Source organism: Geotrypetes seraphini, chromosome 2 (genome assembly GCF_902459505.1).
Source record: "Geotrypetes seraphini chromosome 2, aGeoSer1.1, whole genome shotgun sequence".
Lineage (NCBI taxonomy): Eukaryota > Metazoa > Chordata > Amphibia > Gymnophiona > Dermophiidae > Geotrypetes > Geotrypetes seraphini.
This window is the reverse complement of record NC_047085.1, coordinates 515,042,297-515,061,918: the sequence shown is the minus strand read 5'-3', so window position 1 is coordinate 515,061,918 and position 19,622 is coordinate 515,042,297. Positions and strand designations below refer to the sequence as shown.

The 19,622-nt window shown below is 46.3% G+C and overlaps 1 pseudogene; it reads left to right on the top strand.

The window, feature by feature from the left end:
• The window catches only part of LOC117355241, a 239,152-nt pseudogene that overhangs the window by 182,256 nt on the left and 37,274 nt on the right, over window positions 1-19,622 (top strand).

The window sequence follows — 19,622 nt, the reverse complement described above, 5'->3', positions numbered from 1 at the left end:
GGTCAGAGAGAGCCCTAAGCCAGCTGGAAGCTAAAGACGCACTGCCTGGGCTTTGCACTCCCCAGTTATGTCTAACATCAGCTCTAGCAGGATACATATTTTAAATCTGATATATCACAGATGTTAGATACTCCGGGGAATCCCTCTGGGTGAACCTGGCCAGAGGGAATAAAAAATGCTTATACCTTGGTGTGGTATATAGACCTCCTAGACAACAGGAAGACAAGGACATAGAACTGATCGAGGATAAAGAGAACATCACTTTGCGCGGGGACACAGTTCTGCTAGGAGACTTCAACATGCCCGATGCAGATTGGAACACACTCTCTGCGACTACCTCTGGCAGCAGAAGAATATTAACCTCCATAAAGGCAGCATGACTCAAACAAATGGTACTGGAGCCCACTAGAAACCAGGCGATACTAGACCTGGTACTCGCCAACGGAGACAGCGTCACAGAAGTATTGGTAGGAGATACGCTGGCCTCCAGCGACCATAACATGGTATGGCTTAACCTCAGATGGGGTTTCTCTAGATCAAATACAGTGACGAGAGTCCTCAACTTTAAAGGCACAGACTTCGAACACATGGGAGATTTTGTCCACCGGGAGCTGCAAAACCAAGCACAAACCGACAACGTGGAGAATATGTGGTCGACTCTGAAATCCACCCTGCATGAAGCAACAAATCGCTATGTAAAAACGGTCAGCAAAAGTCGGAGAAACAAGAGACCCCAGTGGTTCAGTACTGAAATTTCCTGCAAACATTTAGGAAAGCAGGAGGCAAAAGAAGACTATCAGGACAGGTCTAAAGCTGTCAAGAAGGCAGTCAGAGAGGCCAAGCTCCGAATAGAGGAGAATCTAGCGCGGAACATTAAGAAAGGGGATAAATCCTTCTTTAGGTATATTAGTGACAGGAAAAGAAACAAAGATGGGATAGAACGACTCAGGAAATCGGACGGGAATTATGCAGAATCGGATTCCACTAAGGCCGAGCTACTAAATGAATACTTCTGCTCGGTTTTCACCTGTGAGGCACCGGGATCCGGTCCACTTTTACAGACAAGGGAAAGCCAGAAAGACCCGTTTCAAGACTTCAAGTTTACGCCCAGTAGCGTCTACTGCGAACTTTCAAGACTCAAAGTGAACAAAGCCATGGGACCAGACAACCTACACCCCAGGGTGCTCACAGAGTTGAGTAAAGTCCTGGCGGAACCATTGTCTGTGCTCTTCAATCTCTCCCTAAGCACAGGAAGAGTCCCCTTGGACTGGAAAACAGCTAACGTTATTCCACTCCACAAAAAGGGCTGCAGGACAGAGACGGCAAATTACAGACCGGTAAGTCTCACATCCATAGTATGCAAGCTCATGGAAACACTGATCAAACAGAAACTTGATACAATACTGGATGAAGAAAATCTACGTGATCCCCATCAACATGGATTTACCAAGGGCAGGTCCTGCCAATCAAATCTGATTAGCTTCTTCGACTGGGTAACAAGACAACTGGATGCCGGGGAGTCCCTGGACGTAGTGTATTTGGACTTCAGCAAAGCTTTTGATAGCGTCCCACACCGCAGGTTATTGAACAAGTTGAAATCGCTGGGATTAGGGGAAACACTAGCTGCATGGGTTAAGGATTGGCTGAGTGGTACAATTCAGAGGGTGATGGAAAATGGTACCCCATCCAAAACATCAGATGTGACCAGTGGAGTGCCACAAGGCTCGGTCTTAGGTCCAATCCTATTCAACATATTCATAAGTGATATGACCCAAGGGCTCAGAGGAAAAATATCATTGTTCGCCGATGACGCCAAACTGTGCAACATAGTAGGTAAAAGCACTATGCCTGACAGTATGACGCAGGACCTACTACTATTAGAACAAAGTCATCGACTTGGCAGCTCAACTTCAATGCTAAAAAATGCAAAGTGATGCACCTGGGTAAAAGAAATCTGTGCAGGACTTACACGTTAAATGGTGAGACCTTAGTTAGGACCACGGAAGAACGGGATTTAGGAGTAATCATTAGTGATGACATGAAAACTGCCAATCAAGTGGAAAAGGCTTCCTCCAAGGCAAGGCAAATGATGGGTTATATCCGTAGAGGTTTTATCAGCAGGATGCCAGAGGTCATAATGCCACTGTACAGGTCCATGGTGAGACCTCATTTGGAATATTGTGTTCAATTCTGGAGACCACATTACCGGAAAGATGTGCTGAGAGTTGAGTCAGTTCAGCGGATGGCCACCAGGATGGTCTCAGGGCTCAAGGATCTTCCGTATGAAGTAAGGCTGAATAAATTGCAGCTGTACTCACTTGAAGAACGAAGAGACAGAGGAGACATGATTGAGACATTTAAATATATCACGGGTCGTATCGAGGTGGAAGAGGATATCTTTCGTCTTATGGGACCTTCGTCCACCAGAGGGCATCCACTGAAAATCAGGGGAGGGAAATTTCATGGGGACTTCAGAAAGTATTTCTTCACTGAGAGGGTGGTCAATCATTGGAATGAACTCCCACGGCAGGTGATTGAGGCCAACAGCGTGGCAGATTTAAAAAATAAATGGGATATTCATGTGGGATCTCCAATGAGGTAAGGGCAGGAGGTTGGTGAGCAAACTCATGGGGGAAGGGTCACTGGAGTGGGCAGACTTGATGGGCTTTGGCCCTTTTCTGCCTTCTATTCTAATCACCAGATAGAAATAAAATTATTTTTTTTTCTACCTTTGTCGTCTCTGGTTTCTGCTTTCATCTTTTCACTCTCTCCCATCCAGCGTCTGCCTCTTCCATCCACTGTCTACCCTCTACCCCTCTCCCTCCCATATGGTATCTGCGTTCTTTCTATGCCCCTCTCTCCTACACCAGATCTAGCATCTTTGTCCCTCTTTCCTTATTTTTCATCTGACCCCCTTCCCAGCATCAATCTCTCTCTACCTTGTCATTCCTCTGCCTTTCCCCTTTCCCTCTTCTGATCTCTCCATTCCATCCTGACTCCTTCCCCTCCTCTAATCTCCCTGCCAGCTGTTTCCTTCCAATGTTCCTCCTCCCCTGTCCAGCAGTACCTTCTCCCTTTCTTCCTCCCCTTATCCAACAGTAATTCTCGTCCCTTCCCTTTCACTTCTCCCCTGTCAGCAGTAGCCCCTTCCCCTCCCTTGTCCAGGAGTACCCCTTCTCCCTTCCCTCTCCAGCAAATGATTCCTCTATGTAGGCTAGCGGCAGCTCTGTGTGCTTTTAACTTCGGCACACAGCTGCCCCTAAGCAGTATTTTAGCGCAGTTTCATGAGGCAGCCTCGGGGTCTTTGGTAGGCCGGCGCACTTCAAAGATGTGATGTGGGCCGGCCTACCAAAGGCCCCGAGGCTGCCTCATGAAACCGTGCTAAAATACTGCTTAGGGACAGCTGTGTGCCGAAGTTAAAAGCACACAGAGCTGCCCCTGCTTTTCTTGGGGTACGGAGACATACGCGGCAGGAGTTGGTGGTGGCAGGCAGGAGTACCGGCATAGCGACAGCAACAGGAAGTTGCACGTCAGCTGACGCCGGCACCTTTTGCTGCAGACCGGCAAGATTTTTTTGCGGACTGACACTGGTCCGCGGACCGGCGGTTTAAGAACTGTGATTTACAATATCAAAGGCAACAGACGGGTGAAGAAGGAAAAGGATAGATCTGGCAATGAACAAGTCATAACTATATTCATATCACAATTTAAAAGAATTGATTATTAATTTAAATAGTGTTCAGACCCACAACCTTAGTGTTCTAGTGTAGAAACACACAACACCAGTTGCCATCAGACCATCATGGCACTATTAATGTCTATACCACCATGTAACAATCCAACATCCGTGTACTATAAAATAAACTTCTCTGATGCTGGTGTCATAAAGTGTTTGTGCAAATACTAATAAGTAATAACTTCTGGAAGCCAAAAATTACAAATATCTTCCCTTCTACTCGAGTGTCGCCTCGTGCTTCCTCAGGAAGGGATTATCTATCAAAAAACATAAAATATATCAATACATAATACAAATTTCCATAAATTACCCAGAAGCAGCCTCCAAAGAAGGACCCATCCGACCTGCTCCATCAGAACAGCCTACTAACTGACATCAAGCTGACTTAAATAGGGAGTTATGCCCAAACTCCTCCTTCTAACTCATTACTAGTCAGCAACCTACTGCCTTGTGAAAGGGAGATATGGCACTCTACATCTGAAACCAATCAATCTCATTATTGAGCCCTCTGGGGCTTAAGGTTTGCCAGTTAAAAATAAACCGACCCAACTTAATATATTTACATATACACAGCGGTCACATGGCTTATGGCCACTTCCGGTTCTATCTGCTCCTCTGGGTTCCCACAGGTTACCCCTATGCCGTAACATTTCACCTACATTACTGCCACGACGGGAAGCAAACTTAGGGGGTTCTATTAAGTTAGGGATAACTTGCAACACTGACCAATGCAACACTGACCAATTATCTGGCAAATCCTGTAACTGTCTACTGAAAAAGGGAGGACATATACCGTAGAGCTACCGTTTCCCCCTTTCTTGTTAGGCTGTAGTAACCACTCCCCATGACAATTGCTAGCCCTCTTACTTTATGAGGATATCCTCTTTGTATAAACCTGCAATACATTTTTTCAGCTTGTTCTGATGGAGCAGGTCAGATGGGTCCTTCTTTGGAGGCTGCTTCTGGGTAATTTATGGAAAGTTGTATTATGTATTGATATATTTTATAAACAGCATTAGTGTTAATGTTTTTGTAGTGAGATGTTAAATTAAATTATATTATGTTTTTTGATAGATAATCCCTTCCTGAGGAAGCACGAGGCGACACTCAAGTAGAAGGGAAAATATTTGTAATTTTTGGCTTCCAGAAGTTATTACTTATTAATATTTGGACAAACACTTTATGACACCAGCTGCTTATTAAGTGACCATCAGAGAAGTTTATTTTATAGTACATGGATGTTGGATTGTTATATAGTGGTACAGACATTAATAGTGCCATGATGGTCTGATGGCAACTGTTGTTTTGTGTTTCTACACTAGAACACTACGGTTGTGGGTCTGAGCACTATTTAAATTAATACTCAATTCTTTTAAATTGTGATATGAATATAGTTATTTAAGTTATTATCACAATTGAAAAAAATATATATATCCCTATATTTATTTATTCAATGAACAAGTCATACCACATGTGGAAAGTGAAATTAAGATCAAGTGCCACTTGTTGGCATTGTAAGTCAAAGGAAGGCTCCTTAGCTCATATACTTTTCCACTGCACCACTATCCAACCTCTTTGGATCAAATTTGGAGAACCATCAAAGATATTACAAATTGCCCTGCAGAAGTATCCTTTGATGTGATAATTCTCCGCTCACAACAGCCAGGCTTTGCCGAGTCGGACTGCCCATCAAAATTGGTGGACGTCCTGATTGCCATTGGTATCCTACATGTTGTAAAAAACTGGAAGTCTGCTCAGTTTCTGAATTACACTTTTTGCTGGAATTCAATCTGCCTATATAAGAACTATGAACAAGCTGCCAAAGGAAAAAGAGACGGCCTCCCACCATCACACCTCTACCGTTTGCCTTGGTCTTACTTAGATCGATATGTTCCAGAAAAATTTCAGCCATGTTACTTGACTTGCAGCTATTTTCTTTAACTTTCTCTCTGTCTCTTTATTGATCTACCTTTTATGTATGATGGAGAGATGTTTGATGTTTATTCACATTTATACTGACTTTGTTAAGCTTCTTTTTGTTGGCTTGTAAAATTTTCAAAAACTCAATAAAAACATATTTAAAAAAAGAATTAAAAAAATGAAAAGAAAATGTGGTTCTTTATCCTCCTCACCGCTTATGAGGGTTGAGTTCGATTTCTGGATGGTGCGTCCTTTTTATTCTGTATCTTGATTTAGATTAGAGAATGACATGGTGGCGGTTTTTCCGCGGTTACCGCGTTTAGCCGCGGGTAACCCACCAAAATGGGGAATGAAAAATAGCAGCCTCTGCGGGGACGGGGACAAGGCCATTCACCGCCCCGTGGAGCGATGAATGGTCTTGTCACCGCAGTGAGGCATGAAGGATCGCGCGGTCCCCGCATACCCCGCCCACCCGCACGCCGGTTCGATCGTTTAACCAGCTTCCTCTCTCCACCTCACCTTAGTTTGCCGGCTTTCTTTTTCGGCGACCGGCACGCTTTCAAAGAGCCGCGCATGCGCAGCTGCTCAGTATTCATTCTTCTGCTCTGGCCCAACCGGAAACAGGAAGTTGCAGCAGAGCAGAAGATTGAACTTTGAGCAGCCGCACGTGCCGGTCGCCGAAAAAGAAAGCCGGCAAACTGAGGTGAGGTGGAGAGAGGAAGCTGGTTAAATGATCGAGCCGGCTTGCGGGTGGGGGCTGCGGGGACCGCGTGTTCCCGGCTCACACAAGGAAGGAGGGAGTGAAAGGGAAAAAGTTTTTCTTCCTTGGAAATAGATTCTGAAGTGACCTCATCAAAGAAGACCAGCACCAAATGTACAAGAAATCCCTTAAACAATGTCAAAAGAGCCCAAAAGAGAAAACTGCTACTGCCGTGAGACTCCATTATTGAAGGAATCAACTTGAAATCACAGTTCAAGAGACAGGAAAAGGTTAAATGCCTCATGGAATCCTCAGCCACAACACAAACCAAATTGTGAATGAAATCAGAGCAGACAGTAATAATTATAAAATTGATGTCTAATGCTAAGGCATTAGAAATAATGCCTCAGCAATACAATTTTCAGAAGTTCTATTTGCTCATGGTAAGGGAGAAGAGAGACTGCTAATGATGGTGGGGGGACTGATAGAAGATATGAAAGAAGGGTGGTAGAAAGGAACAGATGGTAAAGGAGGGAGGGAAGGGTGGTGGTGGAAAGGAATAGAAAAGACATTGAAAGAGGGTAGAGAGGAACAGACCCTGAAGGGAAATGTGGAAGGCAGAGTGGGGAGAAGACGCTGGAATGGAAGAAGACAGATGCCAGACTATGGGGGAGCGGAGGGAAGAAGATGGGTGCTAGACCAATTGTGGGAGGGGGTGAAGGGAGAGGCACAGTAACAGCAAATGGAAGACGCAGAGAGAAGACACACAGTGGATGGAAGGAATTGAATGAGAATATGAGGAAAGCAGAAACTGATTGCAGAGGCTGGCTTTATGCGGCATCATGCAAAAACTCCGGGGGAGATCTCTCAGTCTGGAGGGCGAAAACCCCGATCTGCTGACCGCAGAAGATGGCTTTACGCAGCAGCATGCAGTGACTCCTGGAGAGATCTCTCGGTCTGGTGAGACTCCTATCGGCTGCCCTGCAGAGGCTGGCTGTAAGCGGCAACATGCAGGGACTCTGGGAGATATTTCTCTACCGGGCTGAGTGCAGGCGGGGGATTAGCTGAGCCAGGGCATCCTGGAGGCTCCTTGCCGCTGTAGCTTGTGGATTCCCTGCTGCTGCATTCCGATGAGGATGGCTGCTGGAGGAAGATTCTCGGGCCTCACTTCTCTTCATGAAGTCTCTCAGTGCCCTCTTCCTTAGCTTGCGTGCACGTGGTGACATGTGCGCATAATGCAAGCAACACGGGAACCTCGAGCGCCAGATCCAATCAGTGGGCGCACAATTCATGAGGATCCAGTGTATTCATCCTTCTCTTGCATCCCCGTCGTTTCTTTAGATGATTCAGGCATCAGGTGATGAGTAGAAAAGTTGTAATGGAGAGCTGTAGAAAAATCCGACCGATGGGAACGGGCGGAAACTAAAGACTGGGGATTAGGGGGAAGCAGGGGGAAATGGGTAGGGCTCGGGCATGCCCAGTGGGGCCCGGGCATTGCACATGCTCAGAGGAAAAAAAAAAAATCTCTCTGAGCTATTGGAGAGCTTATCCGCAAATTGGGAGCTGTTGGGACATCACCCATATGTGGCTGACTCATCCTGCTTGTCCTAGGAGAATAAAAGCTTCACTTTTCTTTCAGCTCTAAAAAGAAACAAAATGATCCACACAGGACACAAACCTTGGTTTGCGAGCATAATTTGTTCCAGAAACATGCCTGTAATCCAAAACACTCATATATCAAAGCAAATTTCCCCATAAGAGATAATGGAAACTCCAATTCATTCCACAACCCAAAAACTTTAATACAAAATACTGTACATACTTGTATTGCAAGACCTCGCTCTTTTAGAACGGTCACTACAGCTTCAGAGAGAGAGTAGAACCATTGGCTCAGTTGTGATGATGTGACGTGCATATCCTGTATGTACTTATATTGCAAGACCTCTCGTTTAGACAGTCACAACACTCCTGCAGTGTCAGAGAGAGAAGAACCATCGGATCAGTTGTGATGATGTGACGCGTGTATACTGTACATACCTGTATTACAACACCTCGCTTGTTTAGTAAGTTAAATTTAGTAAAACGTTTTGCTTCTCTCGCACACCAAGTTACTCACAATCCAAGGTTTTACTGTACTGAGTATAATAACTTGGCTTTCAGCTGTAAAAAGACACAAAATGATCCACACAGGGTACAAACATTTACATGTATTGAGCGTAATAAAAGATTCACTCAACTTTCAACTCTAGCTAACTCTAGCAGCATTATGGGGTAAAGACCTTGAACAATTGCTTGTGCCTACTACCTATGGAGAATTCAGGAAACGCCTGAAAACACATCTATTCCTGAAATACTTAGGAAACCAACCTATTCAATCTTAGTCTTTAACAACCGAGCGCAAGAACCATCTGTCGCTAAATCTGTACTCTGTTTGTTCATTCAATCTGTAACTTTGTTTATTCACTCAATCTGTAACATTTCTAATCATTGTAAACCGCATAGAACTTCACGGTCCTGCGGTATATAAACTGTTATTATTATTATTATTTCACCACATTCTCTGGCAACGCATTCCCGAGTTTAATTACATGGGGCGGATCCAACGGCGATTGCTTCCAGCTTGCCCTGAGAGCCGGCAAGCAGCAGCAGAGCGTCGAGAGGCAGTAGAGAGAGTCGGGAGGCAGGAGAGAGGAAAGGAGAAGTAGCTAGGAGGGGACAGATGAGGAGGAGAGTGAGGCAGCGGCGAGAGATAACTCCGCCCACCCCTCTGACATCAGACCTCGGAGCTCTGCCTTAAAAGGGGCAGAGCCAACGGCTCTCAGCCGTTCAGCGTGCATCAAAGGCGAGCGTTAAAGGCGCTCACCTTAGCGAGAGCACCTCTGTGAAGGGCCTTAAAAAGGGGCGTATCACTGCACAAAAAGCAGAACAACTGCAGCTGTCACAGAGGACAGCCACAGCAGACATAGAGGACAACCACAGCAGACCAGCAAGTGGGCAGCAATGAAAGCAGCAGACAGAAGCAGGAAGTTGAGCTACCCAGTTTTCTGCACCGTCTGCCATATGTATGACTACCTCTCTTCTGGGAGGCGGTCTTATGTATGCACTTGATGTGGGGAACTGGAGAGCCTGAAGAAACAAGTAAGACTTCTGGAGGGCAGAATACTGGAACTGGAAGCACTTTGAGCAGTGGAGGAGGGACAGGGATGCAGAGAACGTCAAGACAGAGGATACCATCGAGGAAGAAGTCCGGGAATTGGAGAAGTTCATCGAGGAGGCATACAGGGAGACCCTGGAAAGTCACCAGCAACAGTGGAACTGCCAAGATATACCAACAGAGAGTGAAGATCATCTGGAGGACAACCACAAGGAAGAAATGGGAGAAACAGCGGCAAGTTCTGGAAACAGCGGAGAGAACTCAAAAGAAGACGTCCGGTGCAAGCCAACGCCAGGATGTGGGAAGATGGAAGTGCACAAAGGACACGGACCTACGGCTGGAGAGATGGTCAAACACCAGGGACACGGATCTGTGGCCAGAGAAAATAGGACAGCAATAGTTGTGGGGGACTCCATCATCAGACAAGTTGACAGCCACATAGCAGAAGACAGGATTGGCTGGTGACCTGCCTACCGGGATCCAAGGTAGAAGACATAGTGAGCCGCATCGACAGGATCATCAACAGCATAGAAGAGGAAGATACTGCAGTGGTGATCCATGTCGGGATGAACAATGTGAGCAACAGGAACTACAACAGGGAAGTACTGAAGGACCAGTTCCGGATGCTAGGAACATAAGAACATAAGAACATAAGAAGCGCCATCTCCGGATCAGACCTTCGGTCCATCAAGTCCGGCGATCCGCACACGCGGAGGCCCTGCCAGGTATACACCTGGCTTATTTTATAGCCAACCATATCTTTATATGCCTCTCTCAAGGAGATATGCATCTAGTTTGCTTTTGAAGCCTAGGACTGTCGATTCTGCAATAATCTCTCCTGGGAGAGTATTCCAGATGTCAACCACTCTCTGTGTGAAGCAGAACTTCCTGATATTAGTCCTGAACTTGTCCCCCCTTAGCTTCATTTCATGTCCTCTTGTCCGTGTCAAATTGGACAATGTAAATAATCTCTGCTCTATTTTGTCGATTCCTTTCAGTATTTTGAAGGTCTCGATCATATCCCCACGCAGTCTCCTCTTCTCAAGGGAGAACAATCCCAGTGTTTTAAGTCGATCCTCATATTCCAGTTTCTCCATACCCTTCACCAGTTTAGTCGCTCGTCTCTGCACCCTCTCCAGCAGTTTTATATCTTTCTTTAGGTAGGGAGACCAATGTTGGACACAGTATTCCAAGTGGGGTCTGACCATTGCCCTATAAAGCGGCATTATAACTTTCTCCGATCTACTTGAGATTCCTTTCTTTATCATGCCCAACATTCTATTTGCCTTCTTTGCCGCTGCCGCGCATTGTGCCGACGGCTTCAGGGTCCTATCTATCAGTACACCCAGATCCCTTTCTTGTTCACTTTTTCCCAGAGTTGCACCTGACATTCTGTACTCGTATTCCTTATTTTTACTGCCTAAATGCATTACCTTGCATTTCTCCACGTTGAACTTCATCTGCCATTTCTCCGCCCACTTTTCTAACCGACACAAATCTCTCTGGAGTTCCTCACTGTCCTCCTGCGATCTGATTGCCCGGCAGAGTTTTGTGTCGTCTGCAAACTTGATGATCTCACTGGATGTTCCGTTTTCCAGGTCATTGATATAAATATTAAAAAGGATCGGCCCAAGTACCGAGCCCTGGGGTACACCACTAGTCACTTTCTCCCAGTCGGAGAACTTCCCATTAATGCCCACTCTCTGCTTCCTGTTATCCAGCCATTTGCCTATCCATCTTTGTATATCTCCCTCTATGCCATGGCTTTGTAGTTTTCTGAGAAGTCTTTCGTGTGGGACTTTGTCAAATGCTTTCTGGAAGTCCAAGTATATTATGTCCACCGGCTTTCCACTATCAATTTGCTTGTTTACGGTCTCAAAGAATTGGAGTAAATTCGTCAAACACGATTTCGCTTTCCTGAATCCATGTTGACTGGGTTTCATCAAGTCGTGTGTGTCCAAGTGCTGAACTATGCTATCCTTGATCAGTGATTCAATCATCTTGCCGGGGACAGACGTAAGACTCACAGGTCTATAGTTGCCCGGTTCTCCTCTTGATCCTTTCTTGAAAATTGGCGTGACGTTCGCTTTCCTCCAGTCGTCTGGTATCTGACCAGTTCTGATTGACAGGTTTGCAAGTTTTTGCAATAACTCTCCAATTTCAACCTTCAATTCCTTCAAAACTCTCGGGTGAATTTCATCCGGTCCAGGGGATTTGTCACTTTTAAGTTTGTCGATCTGGTAGTATATCTGATCTAAGTTCACTTCAAATGTGGTGAGGCTGTCCTCTATTTCTCCTGTAAACAGTTTCTCCGCTTCAGGTATTGTTGAGGTGTCCTCCTTTGTAAAGACGGACGCAAAGAAGGAATTTAGTTTGTCTGCGATTTGTTTATCTTCCTTGATGTACCCTTTTCTTCCCTTGTCGTCCAGGGGTCCCACTGCCTCTTTTGCAGGTTTTTTCCCTTTCACGTATCTAAAGAAGGGCTTGAAGTTTTTGGCCTCCCGGGCTATTTTTTCCTCATAGTCCTGTTTTGCTTCCCTCACCGCCTTGTGACATTTCTTCTGTTCATCTTTATGTTTGTTCCAGGCTTCGGTTGTCTTCGTGCATTTCCATTTTTTGAAAGAGTCCTTCTTTTCTTTTATGGCTTCCTTCACCTGTATGGTAAGCCATGCCGGTTCTCCTTTGCTTTTAGTTCTCCGATCTTTGGAAATCCTCGGAATGTAGAGATCTTGTGCTTCTGCAATAGTATTTTTCAATAGGCACCATGCCTGATCTACTGTTTCAAGTTTGTCCACCATCTTCTCGAGTCGTTTTGTTACCATGGCTCTCATGCAATCGTATTTACCCTTTTTAAAGTTTAAGGTGGTGGTTAAGGTTTTGGCATGTTTCCCTTTCCCGAAGGAAGGAAGCTAAAGACCAGAATGCAGAGGGTAGCATACTCAGAGATCTTGCCAGTACCCAGGGCTGACAAGAAGAGGCAGACGGAGCTACAAGCAGTCAATGCATCGATGCGGCGCTGGTGTGAAGAAGAAGGATTCCACTTCATGCGCAACTGGACATTCTTGGGGAAGAGCAAGCTATTCAGGAAGGATGACAGAACGAGACTACTTGCAAGGAGACGGAACGAGGCTACTTGCAAGCAACATCAAGAGAGAAGTTGAGAAGTTTTTAAACTAGGAAGAAGGGGAAAGCCGACACTCGACCGAGAGTCGATGGTTCGGGAACCGGTATACCTGGAGGATACCGTGCAGGAAGATAGCAGGGAAGACTCACTGGATCATAAGCAAGACAGAAAACCTGACGGATCAAAAGAGACACAAGAGGGAAGGAAATGCAAGAAAGTGACATGCCGCAAACTCAAATGTATGTACATGAACGCAAGGAGTCTAAGGAATAAAATGGGTGAATTAAAAGCTATGGTACAAAAAGATAACCTTGACATCATCGGCATCACGGAAACATGGAGGAATGAGGAAAACACCTGGGACACTGTGCTACCGGGATACAAGCTACACCGCAGAGACAGAGTGGCTCAAAAAGGTGGGGGCATTGCCCTATACGTCAAAGAGGGAATTGAGTCTACCGGAGGGTACACACCGTAATCAAACAATAAGGTAGAACCTCTATGGGCCAAAATTCCAGGAACAAATGGAACGGAAATGAAGATCAGCATCTACTACCAACCCCCAGGGTAATCCGAAGAAATTGATGGAGAAATGACAGACGAGATTAAAAGCAACTGCAAAGGAGGCAATGCAGTTATCATGGGCAACTTCAATTATCCGGGGATAGACTGGATCCTAGGCACCTCCGGCTGCGGTAGGGAAACCATGTTCCTGGATGCTATAGGCGATTGCTTCCTGGAACAACTTGTCAAGGAAAATATGAGAGGAAACGTAGCTTTGGACTTAATTCTAAATGGACTACGAGGACTGGCGCAAGGTGTAGAAGTAGAGGGGATGCTGGGAACCAGTGATCATAAAATGATCTGCTTCAACCTGGACACGGGGACGAAACATCGATCCAGAACGACGGAAATGGCACTGAACTTCCAAAAAGGGAATTACGAAGGGATGAGACTCACGGTGGGGAAGAAGATCAAGAAGAGGATAAGCACACTAAAGACGCTAGAGCAAGCATGGTCTCTTTTTAAGGACACAGTCACCGAGGCGCAAAATCTATATATACCACGTATCAACAATGGATCCAAGAGGAAAAAGAAGGAACCGGCGTGGCTCACTGTAGTGGTGAAGGAAGCGATCAGGGACAAGAAAACTTTGTTTAAGGAATGGAAAAGGTCAAAAACGGATGAAAACTTGAATAAGCATCAACGCAGGTGCCATAAGGTGGTAAAAGGGGCCAAGAGAGACTATGAGGAAAAAAATAGCCAAGGAAGCGAAAAACTTCATGCCGTTCTTTGGATATATTAAGAGGAAACGACCCGCAAAGGAAGCGGTGGGGCTGTTGGTTGATCGAGGAATGAAGGGAGTGCTAAAGGAGGACAAAGCCATTGCCGACAAACTGAACACATTTTTTTCATCTATGTTTACCAAAGAGGATATACGCAACATACCGGAAGCCGACAGGCTATATGTGGGAAACGAAGATGGGAAACTGACAGGGTTGACGGTCAGTCTAGAAGAGGTATGCCAGCATATTGATAGGCTTAGAAATGATAAATCCCCAGGACCGGAGGGCATCCATCTGAGGGTAATCAAGGAACTGAAAGGGATTATAGCTGATCTGCTTCGATAGCCAATCTGTCAATCAAATTGGAAGATGACAAATGTTACGCTGATATTCAAGAAAGGTTCGAGAGGTGATCTGGGAAACTACAGACCGGTGAGTTTGATCTCGGTACCGGGAAAGATGGTAGAGGCGCTGAAAAAGGACCGCATCATTGAGCACCTTGACGGACACGACCTGATGAAGACCAGCCAGCATGGCTTCAGCAGAGGAAGATCTTGCATGATGAACTTGCTGCACTTCTTCGAGGGAGTAAACAGACAGATAGAAACGGGTGACCCAGTCGACATTATATATCTGGATTCTCAGAAAGCTTTTGACAAGGTTCTGCATGAACGACTACTTTGAAAAATTACGAGTCATGGAATCGAGGGTGAAATACTCAAGTGGATTAAAAACTGGCTGGCAGATAGGAAACAGAGAGTGGGGGGTAAATGGACAATACTTGGACTGGAAAAGCTTCACCAGTTGAGTGCCACAGGGTTTGGTGCTTGGACCTGTGCTCTTCAACAGATTTATAAATGATCTGGAAATTGGTACAACGAGTGAGGTGATTAAATTAGCGGACGATACAAAGTTATTCATAGTAGTGAAGACGCAGGAGGATTGCGAGCATCTGCAACGTGACATAAACATGCTTGAGAAATGGGCAGCGACATGGCAGATGAGGTTCAACGTGGATAAGTGTAAGGTGATGCATGTCGGTAACAAAAATCTTATGCATGAATACAGGATGTCCAGGAGGTACTTGGAGAGACCCTCCAGTAAAGAGACTTGGGAGTACTGGTTGACAAGACAATGAAGCCGTCCGTGCAATGTGCGGCGGCGGCAAAAAGGGCAAACAGAATGCTGGGAATGATTAAGAAGGGGATCACAAACAGGTCGGAGAGGGTTGTCATGCCGCTGTACCGGGCCATGGTGCGCCCTCACCTGGAGTACTGCATCCAGCACTGGTCGCCATACACGAAGAAGGACATAGTACTACTTGAAAGGGTCCAGAGAAGAGCGACTAAAATGGTAAAGGGGCTGGAGGAGTTGCCGTACAGTGAGAGATTAGAGAAACTGGGCCTCTTCTCCCTTGAAAACAGGAGACTGAGAAGGGACATGATTGAAACATTCAAGATAATGAAGGGAATAAACTTAGTAGATAGAGACAGGTTGTTCACCCTCTCCAAGATAGGGAGAACGAGAAGGCACTTTCTAAAGTTAAAAGGGGATAGATTCCGTACAAACATAAGGAAGTTCTTCTTCACCCAGAGAGTGGTAGAAAACTGGAACGCTCTTCCAGAGACTGTCGTAGGGGAAAACACCCTCCAGGGGTTCAAGACAAAGTTAGATGAATTCCTGCGGAACTGGAATGTATGCAGGTAGGGCTGGTCTCGGTTAGGGTGCTGGTCTTTGACCTAGGGGCTACTGTGGGAGTGGACTGCTGGGCACGATGGACCACTGGTCTGACTGAGCAGCGGCAAATTCTTATGTTCTTATGTTATATAAAGAAATATTTTCTCCAGTTTGTTTTAAATCTACTACTTAGTAGCTTCATCGCATGCCCCCCTAATCCTAGTATTTTTGGAAAGAGTAAACAAGCGATTTACATCTACCAGTTCCACTTCACTCAGTATTTTATAGACCTCTATCATATCATCTCTTTTCCAAGCGTAAGATTCCCAGCCACTTTAGTTTTTCCTCATAGGCAAGTCGTCCCATCCCTTTTACCATTTTCGTCACCCTTCTTATTCTGCTATATCTTTTTTGAGATACGGCAACCAGAATTGTACACAGTATTTGAGGTGTGGCCGTACCATAGAGCGATACAAAGGCATAACATTTTCATCTTTGTTTTCCATTCTTTTCCTGATAATTCCTTACATTCTATTTGCTTTCTTAGCTGTCACTTGACATTGAGGTGAGGGTTTCAATGTATCTTCAACGATGACACCTAGGTCCTTTTTCCTGGGCGGTGACTCCTAAAATGCAACCCTGCATCACGTAGCTATAGTTCAAGTTCCTCTTTCCCACGTGCATCACTTGATTACTGTAATGCACTCTACACTGGTCTGAGTGCAAAGGATCTGTACCAGCTCCAATTGATTCAGAATGCTCCAGCAAGACTAATAGAAGGCTGTAAGCGAAGTGACCACAACATACCATTTTTGCAAAAAACTTAATTGGCTAATAGTAGAATACAGAGCTAAATTTAAAACTGTGTCTGGTCTTCAAGGCCCCCAAAGGAAATGGCCCAAAGTAGCTGAAGAACAGGATCTCCATGTAGACACTAAGGTTTTCCCAAGGAGTATCCTTAACCACACCCTCTCCAAAGGATATCACAAGATGTGATAACTTCCAGCAAGCCTTCTCCAGAGTAGACCCCCTTCCCCACTCTGGAAATCAGTCCCGGAAAGGCTTTGCTTAACACCAGATTATCTCTGCTTCAGGAAGATGGTGAAAGCTTGGCTCTTCAACCAAGCCTATAATGGAAGAAGTAACTAACTTGCTAGTCACACACACAAGGAGTGACACTTGGCTCCACCTACTAGAGCAGGACATGTTTATCCACGCCTACATGCCCCCCCCAAGTCCAGCTCACCAGCGCGCAACTCCCCGCCCTGGGCAACCAGACTCGTGCACTGCAAAGCATTCGCCTGGGTCGCCCTCTCTCGCCATGGCAATGCTCTGCCTGCTTCCTCCTGCACCCGATTGGCAGTCGGGTCTCACTTCCTTCCCCCGGCACGCCTTCACCATTGGACATTTCCACCATCTGCAGCCGCAGGAGAGGAGCGGTGGGTGGCATAAGGTCATCACTCTCCACAGCGGCAGCCGTTGGTGCGTCAAGGATCTGCGGCAAGGGCAGGATGACCAGAAGGGAGTGAAAGTGACAGCAAGCTCAGCCCCCCACCGCTGCCACAACCATCGCTGTGCGTCACGATCTACGTCATCCGACCTCGTCGGCCTTCTCCTTCACTTCGGCCTGGAAGGTCGCTGTAGGAATGTTTTGCTTTGGTATCGGTCATGTTATCCTTGGCTGGTTACTCAGTCACCGAATCAGGAGGCCAATTTTTTGGGGGAAAGGAATCGATTTGAATCGATTCACCCAAAGTGAATCGGTGAATTGATTCAAATCGTGAATCGGGCAGCACTACTAAGAACCCTGACCTGGTCGGGCACTAATACAAGATTAACAATTAAAGTTGCAGCTTTTACTCCCTCAGGGGCTCCTTTTACAAAGCTGCACTAGTGATTCTGTCATGACAAATGGGATAAAGCCTATAGGGGAATAGGCTTCATCACGTTGCTGCAGTGGAATTGCTAGTACAGCTTTGAAAAACAGCCCTTTGTGTCAGCTTCTAAAGACAGATTCAAATTCAGCACATCCTGAGAGAGGGCTGTGGCTCACCGGTTGAGCTGCTGCCTCTACAGCCAGTGCTGCTTCCTGTGACCCTGGGCAAAGTCACTTAATCCTCCTGTCCCCATTCCCTTGTTGATCCTTGTTATAAAGTGACAATTGTACAGAATAACATCTTTTTAAAATTTAATAAGTTCAGTATAAAATCATAACTATTAGAGGCTTGTGTGGATGGGATCAGACAGTTGGCTGGGACAGGGACACATTTTCCCCCACATCATTCTCGAACTCTAACAACCTCCCAGTCTTGGTTCTCCCTGTGCAGGATTCCTTGTTGGCGAGAATCTCCTCCCTCAGGATTAGAAAGGAATTGGGGGAGGAGCCGAGAAGGCTGGTGACGTCACAAGGGAGAGGGCGGAGCTTCACGCCGAAGGCTCTGCCCTTTTAGTGCTGATTGGTCAGAATGGTTCCTGGGGCGGGAAGAGGAGTGGAAGGTTCCGCCCCTTAGCAACGGCAGGAGATGGCAGAAAGGAGGAGTTTCGGCTGATTGCTAGATTTTCCCTGAGGGCGGGAAAAGGTGACGGGCTGAACTTAACATAGGAAAGAGTCGTCCATCTTGTGCTGGAGCCTCAAGTGCCCAGTTTATTTCAGCCTCTGCTTTGCTCTCTCCTTTCAGCCCCAAATGTCCAAAGCCCAGAGGGAAATGGCTGCAGGAGCTTCTGCTCAGGTAGGAGCTCCCCCTCCCCCACTTTTCCTGGCAGGGGGAGGGGCAAGATGGGGGGAGGGGTCTTGGAATGTCACCACCACACTCCAAGGGGGCAATGGAGGATTAAGGGACTTGCCCAAGGCGCTGAGGGTGTTCCTGGTTTGTCTTTCAGATGCAGGTGAAGTTTGAGGACGTGGCTGTCTCTTTCTCCCAGGAGGAGTGGGAATACTTAGATGAAGGGCAGAAGGAGCTTTACAGGGAGGTGATGAAGGAGAATTATGAGACTCTGATCTCCCTAGGTAAGGAGACATTTTTCTGCACTTCCTTTGCTCCAGAAGCTTCCAAGTGTAATCAGGATCTCTCTGTACTAACCTCTATCTTAAACTGACAGCCTGAGGGCTCATAAGACTTTCTTGTGTGTCCTACAAGTTTTTTCAGGTTGGGCAGATTAGATGGACCATTCAGGTCTTTATCTGCCATCATCTACTATGTTACTATGTTTATCCCAGGACAAGCAGGCAGATATTCTCAACAGGTGGGTGAGAGCCTCGCAAGCAACTTGCTTGTAGAACTTCAAAGTTCGTGAGTGCCTTCCCGCCCAAGTTAGGACGTGCGTCTCCTCAGTTCTTGTTTTTCCGCAGAGCTGAGAAGCACCTGTTTCTAGCTCTGCCCCGTTGTCCGTTGCCTTCTCGTACCGTGGCTTTGTTTTATTATTATTTACTTTTCTTTTTAAGTCGCTGTGTGGCGCGTGTAAAAAAACCTTTGTTCTTTTTTCCGTCGACCGGCTTAGGCTGCGGCCCTAGCCACGAGTCTTTGTTTTGGCTGCGGCCGTTGTTTTATTTCATCTTCCGGCTTGTTCCGAGATTCAGACACTGTAGTCAGTGTAACCGTGTGGGTACTGACCTACCCCTTCATGTCTTGCCTGTTTGGGACCCGACCTCCATCCTAAATCCTGCGCCCGCTGTGTTACTTTTTAGAAAGGAGCTCTCAGACATGTCGGGTCCAGATTCAGCAACTTTTCAGGTTCATGAAACTATCTGCTGAAATGGCCTCGTCCTCGACCTCAACCCCGTCAGTGGCTTCGTGAGTCAATGTCTCGACCTCGGACGAGTCTCCTTCTTGGAAGTCCTCGTGTGCCGCTCCTCCAAAGACAGGCACGTTTCCCTTTTCCTTATGCAGGTTTACTGGCCAGGAAGCCTCCAACCTTTCGACAGGGCCACAGGCAATCAGGCAATGAATGCAGTCGTGCCGGCCTCTATGAGATCTCCTTCGAAGCGTGCCTCCTATAATAGGGAATACTCATTCTCGAGGTCACCC